This window comes from Echinops telfairi, unplaced genomic scaffold, assembly GCF_000313985.2.
Source record: "Echinops telfairi isolate 266 unplaced genomic scaffold, ASM31398v2 ScPeMD7_57;HRSCAF=196, whole genome shotgun sequence".
Classification (NCBI taxonomy): Eukaryota; Metazoa; Chordata; class Mammalia; order Afrosoricida; family Tenrecidae; genus Echinops; species Echinops telfairi.
In genome coordinates, this window is record NW_022103955.1 from 4,263,640 (window position 1) to 4,272,886 (window position 9,247).

Genomic DNA, 9,247 nt, shown 5'->3' on the forward strand with positions numbered 1-9,247 from the left:
TAGATTTAGAGCTCTTTACTCAACTGCAAAAAAAATAAAATTCACATGCTTTTCAAGTTCACAAGGCACATATTCAAAAATAGACCACATGCTGGGACACAAGCCAAGGATGAGCAAATACAAACAGAGAGGTCACTCATATATCCTTCTCTCACCACCACACCATAAAGCTGGAAATCAACAAAAGAAAGATCTCAGAAGCAAGGGCAAATACTTGGAGGATGAACAACCTACTTCTTCAAAAGGAGTGGGTATTGGCCCAAATTAGAGACAAAATTATGAAGTTTCTAGAAACTAATGATAATGAGACTATGACACACCAAAATTTATGGGATACAGCAAAGGCAGTTATCAGAGGATGCTTGATAGTGATATATGTGCATATGAAGAAGGAAGAGACTTGTGATGGATACTCTCTCACAAAACCTTCAACAGCTGGAAAAGAGTCAACCTCGTCTCATAGGAAGAGTTGGAGGATATTATGCTTAGCAACGGTAGCCAAGCACAAAAGGACAAGTACTACGTGAGTCCACCAAGGTCAATTCAAACAACACAATAGGCACAGGAGTAAATGGGCATATTGCACAGTTCCCAGGCTGAGGACCAGACTCACCAGCAAGCACCAGACCAAACACAAAAATTGTTTTAAATGAAAGAATAAAATTTTTAAAATGCAGATAGCACCTGTGCAGAAGGATATCACCCTCCCCCTGTATACATTTATAGCCCACAGAGGGGTGGGGAAAGGAAAAAGATGGCAGTGGGGGAACAGGGCAATAATCCACCCAAGGGGAGGATATTGTTTATGTGTCCACAGGAAAGGGAGAGAGAGAATAGATCTTATTCAAGTGCGTCATGCATTGAGGGCAATGTTCCTGCTCAGAGCATCTCAATCAAGGAGAGGACTGCAGGGCTGGCATGACATCCCCTCCTTAGACTGCAGAGGAGAGCACTGAAGATACAGTTCAGGGAGTGCAGCTGACTGATCTGCCCACACGGAGGCAAACCAAAAGGGGAGTTCAACAGACCAGCAATGGGAGTAAAGCCATGAAGTCCCTGAGGTAGCTCAATTGTTAGACTTCTGACTGGGGGGCAGCACTTGGCACCTCTTCTGAACTGGTTGGAGTAGATTCACAAGGGGGACACACGAAAAGTCTAACAGTGTAACAGGGTCAGGGGTAGGGCCCTAGACTGCTCCATCCTTGACTGCAAGAAGAGCAATAGGATCTTTTAGAAGGCATGCCCTTTGGACACGAACAAAGAGGACTAAAAGGGTGTAAGTGATGTTAGGTAAGTGGGTCTTGGGAAAGGGATCCCTGAAAGAAAAGGGGATTGGGCTATAGATTGTAACAGGGTCTGATAGCTATTTAACAGAGGGATACGCATCAACTTTGGGTCAGGGCAACAGCTAGACTTGGAGCTACTTGTGTGGTCTCTCTTTTTCTTTTCTTTTCTTTTCTCTTTTGGTGTCTGTCTATATAAGATAGGCAGGATAAGTAATCCCAAGGAGACAGAAATGAGACCAAAGGTCGCTGGGAGGGACTTGGGAGAGAAGGAGGTGTGGGGAGAAGACCAAGGACCTAATTACGACAGGAAGAGGGGAATAACAAGGGATATAAAATCAAAGGGGAGAGGGAATAGTGTTCTGGATCATGTTTAATCAATTGAAATGTATCAGAGAGGAATAACTGAGAGATGAACAATATATAAACATAATAGTAGGGCAGGAAGAAAGAAAAAGAAAAAAGAACTAGAAAGAAATGATCATACTTACAGGTATAAATACAAAAATGTATGTATGTAAATATATAAATCTTTAAAGATAGATGTTTTAGTCATTGTGTGTGTGTGTGTGTGTGTGTGTGTGTGTGTGTGTGTGTGTGTGTACAATAAGAAAACAGATGGACTTTGGGCCTCTACTTAAATCTTACCTCAGTACAAAAATGGTCTGTTGTAATATAATGTGACAATGTATGATGCTCACCTTCCCAATAGGATCGCTGAAGACAAAGCGGGTGCATAAGCAAATGTGATAAAGAAAGCTGATGGTGCCCAGCCATCAAAAGATATAGTGTTTGGGGTCTTAAAGACTTGTAGTTAAACAAGCAGCCATCTAACAGGGAAGCAACAAAGCCCACATGGAAGAAGCACACCAGCCTGTGTGATCATGAAGTGTCAACAGGAATAGGTATCAGAAGTTCAAAAACAAGCTATCAAATTGATGAAGAAGCATAGACAAAGTGAAGACTCCAAACCCACCTGTAAGATTATTGGACAGTCCCACACAGAAGGGCCACATGGGAAGGAAGATATATTCAGGGTGCAGTATAGCACTGATGCAACACACAACTATCCTCTAGATCTTTAATATTTCCTCCCCTTACTATTATGGTCCCAGTTTTGCCTCATTAAGCTTGTTAGACCTGAAAATATTCATTTGTATAATGAAGATCGTTTGATTTGTGAAATCCAAGATAGATAAACCCATCAGAAATAGCAATGGGAACAATGATTCCTTGGGGATGTAGGGTGATAGGGGAGAGAAGTGGGGGTGGGAAAGGGGGAACCGATAGTAAAGATGACTGTATAACCCTGTTTGAGGAGAATGAATAACAGAATTGTCGGGGAATGGATAGAGTGGATGGTGTAAGATATGGAAATAATAATAATTATTTATAACATAAGAATAAGGGTCTCTGGTGGGGGGGTAGGCTGCGGGAGGGAGGGGATAAAGGGGAGCTCATATCAAAGAGTTCAAGAAGAAAGAAAATATTTTGAAAGTGATCATGGCAGTAATTGTACAATTATGCTAAATCTAATTGAATAATGGACTGTTATCTCTATGAGCTCCAAAAAATAATTGAGAAAAAGAAAATGAGTCTATCAACTCCAATAAAGATTTACCTGCTCAAAAACCCTTTATAGAGTAGGTATGCGTTGAAATGGACTTGATGGCAGTGGGTATGTTTTGAGTTTGAGCTGGATATGAAGATCAGAAAGCTGAGTAGGGAGGAAGAGGTTGTAAGATTATCAGGGAAACAATCTTCAGATATTCCAAGGATTTATAACTGTGGGAGGTGATTGGGGTGGGACTATAGAGGGCAAGAGGGGAAGTTGAGAAAAATCACAGAACAAAGGCATTGGAGTTTTTATTCTCATCATTTTCAGAGGTAGATTAGACATGAAAACTTTTCTGCTGGCTTGAAGTGGTTAGAGCACAGTACAGGATAAAACAGTTCCTTCTTGAGCTAGCTTTGACATATGTGGATAAGTCTGGTTAAAGCCATGCTCAACATTCACACCATACCTGAGTTTGGTCCAGCATTTTGATTACTCTTTGTGCTACTAACCATTAGGTCAGCAGTTTGAAGCCACCAGCTACTCCACAGGAGAAACACGAGGCTTTCTATTCCCATAAAATGTTACAATCTCAGAAACCCACAGGGCCAGTTCTACTCTGTCTTACAGCATCACCATGAGTCATTCACCAGTAGGTGAGTGAATGGGTAGGGTTGGTTGTAGATTTCAATGGAGAGCTATTAATGACAGGATTAATATCTGAAATAAATAAAAGAATATTATCATTCCTGTGATTTAAACAAAGTTTTCTTCAATGTCTATTCATTTGTTTCTGATTAATATTAGTTACTCTTAAATGTTTATTATAGCACTGATATTTTCTGTCTGAATTATTTTATACAACATTATTAGTACTAAAAAAAAACCCTTTTTGATGATTTGTTTTTCATTTGTTAAAAAAAATGCTAATACATTGGTTTCTCCAACAGATTTGTAGGATTCCTGAATTTTGAGCATGGAGCTAGACTTGATGAAGATGTTTATGTAACCTGGGCAGATAAGGAGAGAATAAAGGGTATCGCAAGAATACGATAGAGAGGTGTGAATCTTGGTATTAAGTGAGGACACTGTTGGAGTTACAGACATTGTCCAGGGTATGTAGCTATAGAGAGCCTTCAGATAGTTTCTGTGCTCCTTTAAAATCTAATAGCATTGTCCAAAATGGTAGCCACTAGTCATATGTGTCTATTAAGATAATTAGAAACAAATAAAACTTCAGTTCATCAGTCACACTAGCCATAGGTATTCCAAGTACTTAATGAGTGAGGCTAGTGGATGCCACACGAACCCTGGTGACATAGTGGATTATACATTGCATGACTAATGGAAATGTCAGTAGTTCAAAACCACCAGCTGCTGCAAGGGAGATAGATGAGGTTGTCTGTTCTCATAAAAGGAAACCCAAAGGGGTAGTTCTAGTCTGTCCTATAGGGTCGATATGAGTCAGAATTAACTTGATGGGAACTGGTGTGAGTGAGTGGCTTCTACTTTGGGCAGCACAGAATAAGAAGCATCTTCTCACAGAAAGTTCTATCCAATAAGACTGAGAGCATTTCACATATTCAAAAAAATCATTGGATGGTTTTGAGTAGCAACTATTTCTGAGTGAAATAACTGATCATCTTAGTGCCTCCTTCCAAACCTGGTTAGGTCAGCTTCGTCCAGGCGCAGTGTTTTGATTAATCTGTCTCTTAGAGCTTTCTGTAGCTTACCTTCCTGTTGCCCAAACCAAAACTTAGTACAGTGCCATAGAGTTGATTCTGACTCATAGTGACCCTATAAAATTAAAAACAAAAAACAAAACTCTCACTGTCATAGAGCCTACTCATAGTGACTCGTAAGGACAGGTAGAACTTCCCCTGTGAGTTTCTGAGACTCTGTTTACATGAGTCGAAAGCCCTGTCATTCTTTCAAAAAGCAGCTGGTGGTTTCAAACTGCCGATCTTGTGGTTCACAGTCCAATGAGTAACCACCATGCCCCAAAGCTCCTCAGTGACCCTATAGAACCGAGTTGTGTTGCCCCATAGGGCTTCCAAGACTGCTTATGTAGTGCTTGTCAATTCAGCTTCAGTTTGCAAGGTCAGGGGTTCAACCAACTCGTCTCTCTGAGGGAGAAAGGAGAAGCTGTCTGCTACCATAAAGATTTAAAGTCTGAGAAACCTAAAGAGACAGTTTTACTCTGTCCTACGGGGTCATGATGAGTCAGAATTGATTCAGTAGGTTTGATTTTGCTGTTATTATTAATCTTTACAGAAGCAGACTTCCACATATTTCTCCTGTGGAGCCGGTAGTGGGTTGAAACTGCTGAAGACCTTCTGATTAGCAATCAAGAGCTTAACCAATGGGCCACCATGGCTCCCTCTGATGCCTGTCAAATGTCTTCTTCCATTACATCAAAGCTGACTTGATTCACACATCATTCTGTATAGCGGACTCACCACTTATAATTGGATTCTGTGAGGCTGTGCTCAAAGTCACATTGAGCCTTCCACTTTCTTTCAGTCCTTCTTTGAACTTCTGTTTTTTCAATATGGTAAAAATTGTAATGGCTGTTTTATTTGCATGACCTAATTATGAAAAATAGTTCCTAGGTGATGCAGATGGCTGAACAGTTGATTACTCATTAAAAAGTGGTCAGTTGAAAGCCACAGAGGGTGCCTTGGAAGAAAGGTCTGTCCATCTGCTTCTTGGCAACCCAACGGGTCAGTTTTACTCTGTACACATGGGGGCAATGTGCGTTGGTATCGATAGGACAGCAACTAACAACACACAATAACAATAATTATGAATAATACCAAGATTATTCGACATGATGTTTGTTCATCAAGTGGCCTTTAAATGTTGGCCTCAGAACTTCTCCAAGAAATAAAAGGATATAAAATTAAAGAAGAACTTAAAGAAAGATATTCTATGAGGATTCGAAAAATAACATGATGGTGAACACATCTGAGACTGAAAACAATGGGGCGTTCTAGAGAGCTGGAAGAGATAAGACATGGCATTCCTCGGGACCGCACACCTGCTCAGGGCTGCTCAAGGAGGCCCTCTGTAATGGGTCAGAGCTCTTGTCCGATTCTGAATGCCAGTAAGCCTGAGCAGAGTTCAAGGAAGTAAGACCATGGCCTTCAAAAGCTTAAAAAGTTAAATGTCTTATAAGTATAAAGCACAGTGTATATCTGTAGTGGCTTCTCTCTAGAAAATACTGAAAGGGAGGTTTCTTTAACCTGAATTTTTATGTAGGGTTTATAAGACATTTGAACTACCAGGAGAATAAGTTCTAATTTATCTATGGAAGGGCATGTAGATAGTTTTTATTATATTTAGCAATATTTTGTATTCAAAGGATGAGAATAGATTTCTGGAAGGAGTTAGTTTTGAGGGTGAAGCAGTTATTGGGTAGTGGGAATCACATGGATAATGGAAGCTTCACCCTAGTAAGGTAATATTTCTCTCTGGACATATAATCATTTTCTGTCTGTCCTTAAAATTTTAGCTTTGAGAAGCTAGAGTTATTCACTCACTGTTATATCCACTTACATTCAATGCATTGATTTTTTTTAACCACCCAGTCTGTTTTTAATTCATTCTAGGCAATCATATTCTGAATGTCCTACTCCAGTGTAGCTAATGCATTAGTGTAAGAGTGGCTGTAACTTAAGAATTTATTAAACTCTTGAGATTTGCTGGTAAAAATTGTTCCAATCACATCTGTAATGTCTGGCATTTGTTTTCATGTTATTTCCTTTATTGTAGTATAAATTTTATATATTTCTAAGATTTAAAGTAGCTATATTTTAAATCTTTCCAAGTAGATATCATTCTACAAGATCGAGTCTGTAGTCCAGAAAATTCTTAGGTAAATACTCTTACATTTAGGGGGGAAAAAACAAGAGCAAGAAAAAAATCCCTTCACTCTCACTACGGCTTATATAAAATAATACATATGACTTCTATTTTCAAAGTCTTTGGGGAGCTTCAAAGTATAGAGCTTTGCTTTAAGGAAGATCTTTATTTCAGCAGATTTTCGATAAAATACTCCCAGGCAGTGAAGGGCTTGCAATCACTGAATGCTGTTTTTGGCATTTAATGTCAGAATATATCATTCTAATATTGAAGACAGTGTTTTGAAAGGATGCAAACAGACTTCTTAAAATAAATGATTAGTTTTCATTTTGCACAGCTGACAAGTAGGACTGTAATATAAAGGCATCATGAAAGACATTTGAAAATAATATATCACTCTAATAGATCAAGTGGACTCCTTAATATACTTTCTAGGTGGTTTAAAGACACATTTCTTTTCATTTTCATTAAAATAGTCAAGGAATTAACAAGGAGGCTCAATGCTGTTTGGAGTTTGTGTCGAATGTGTATAAATGATCATTTGAAATCAATTGAGGCAGTTCTTACCTATACAAAAATAGGGTTTTTGCCACACCATTTACATACAATGTACATTTTATTTGAATGCCTGTATGTTGCGAATAAACTTATGTCAGTGTATATGTTAACACAGGAATATTTAAAGATGACAATGTTGGGATTACGAGGCAGAAATTTACTTTGGAGCAAGGATTCAGGATTAAACATGAAGTTGTTTCTTCTAAAGAAGTAGAACATTGACTCAGGAAGTCTTAGTTTGCCTCTGTGTTGTAAAACATGCAAAGGTGATTTATTTAAGAAAAGCTAATTTTATTATTTGCCTGGATATAGCTACAATTTAAGGAATTCTTGTCTGGTGCTCAGCAGGTAGGCGCAGGGCAATTGTGCTAACAAGTCACACCTTAGCACAGACAGAGAAGGAGCAGCATCCCCTTAGACGTCATCGTGTCAGCTCAATCTTAGATGATTTTCATGCTCCTCATGAAAACTTAAGGCATTATCCTCAGTCACCAGTTATGATCATTCTGAAACCATTTTTGTCAACTCACAAATAATGATGGAAGTTGTTTCTGTCTTCTCTTCTCACAGATGCATCTACGTGTATGCATGTATGTGTGTTCATGGATGTCTATGTGTATGGTTGTTGATTTCTATTCATGTTAAAGGCTAGGACTGGCCAAAGTTGGACTTCTAGATATGATATTAATTATGTGTGTTAGTCTGGGCAGACTAGAGGAACAAATTCATGGACACTCATATGTGTATAAGAAAGAGCTTTATATACAAGAGCAATGAAATATTGAGAAAACATCCCAGCCCTGTCCAGATCAAGTTCATAAGTCCGGTATTAGCCCATATGTCCAATATCATTCTATAAATTCCTCTTCATACTCATGAAACACATGCAATGATACTGAATGCAGGACGATCACAGGCCAGTGGGTGGGAAGTATTGTGGATCCAATGACGATTTAAACATGTCAGTGCTGGCAGAGGTCTCCACGTGGCTCTTCCAGCTCCAGGGCTCTAGTGTAGCTCCATATGTCTTCTCAACAGGAATGTCTCACAGGGAGTGAGCTTGCGTCCTGCCTTCAATGCACTATTTATCTCCATGGTGCCTCCAAATGAGGTCATCATGCTGTGGCCTGATTGACAGGCTACACTCCATCCCTTCACCAGTAAGTCTCAATTTGACAACAGATTATGTAACTACCACATTAGGTAACTTGTGACCAATTATTCTACTGTTTTTAGCCTCTTTCTGCATCTGTAAATAGGAGCTCTGTTCAGTAGAAAAGGAAAAATTTCACAAACTATGAAAGTCTTTTCACTAAAAAATACGGTGTCACATTATAAAAAGCTTAAGGAGAAACAAAATAATATTAGGACACTTTACTTCATCCACGTCAGATTGTTAGATTTTTATCCACAAAACAAAATTGAAAATAGAGAGAATGTGAATAGCATGGTTTTTAAAAAGAAAGTTTAATTAACAATATGTATAATTTAAAACAGAATAAATCTACTTAAAACTCTTTTCAAAACATGACTAGCAGACTACAAATAACACCTTTAATTCTGGAAAACAAAAGATTCAAATGTGTTCTCTGATCAAACTGCAAAAAGTCCAAGAAATTTTGGTTAAAAATTTCCAATCACCTAGAAAACTTATGCAAATACAACATAAACCATTATAGAATCAAAGGAAAACACAAATCTGAATCTCAGAAAATGTAGACATAAGTGTAATGATATAACTGAAGATAAGACTTTTTGGAGACCGCTGCATGTATGTTCTAGAACAGCCCTGATGATGTAGTGGTTATGCATTGGGCTGCTAACTGAAAGGTCAGCAATTCAAAACCGCAAGTACTTCTAAAGGATAAAGACTTTCTGCTTTCTACTCCTGCATGAGAGTTACCGTCTCGAACACTCACAGAATCAGTTCTACCCTGTTAGCATCAGCTTGATGGCAGTGAGTTTGGTTTTATACACACACACACAC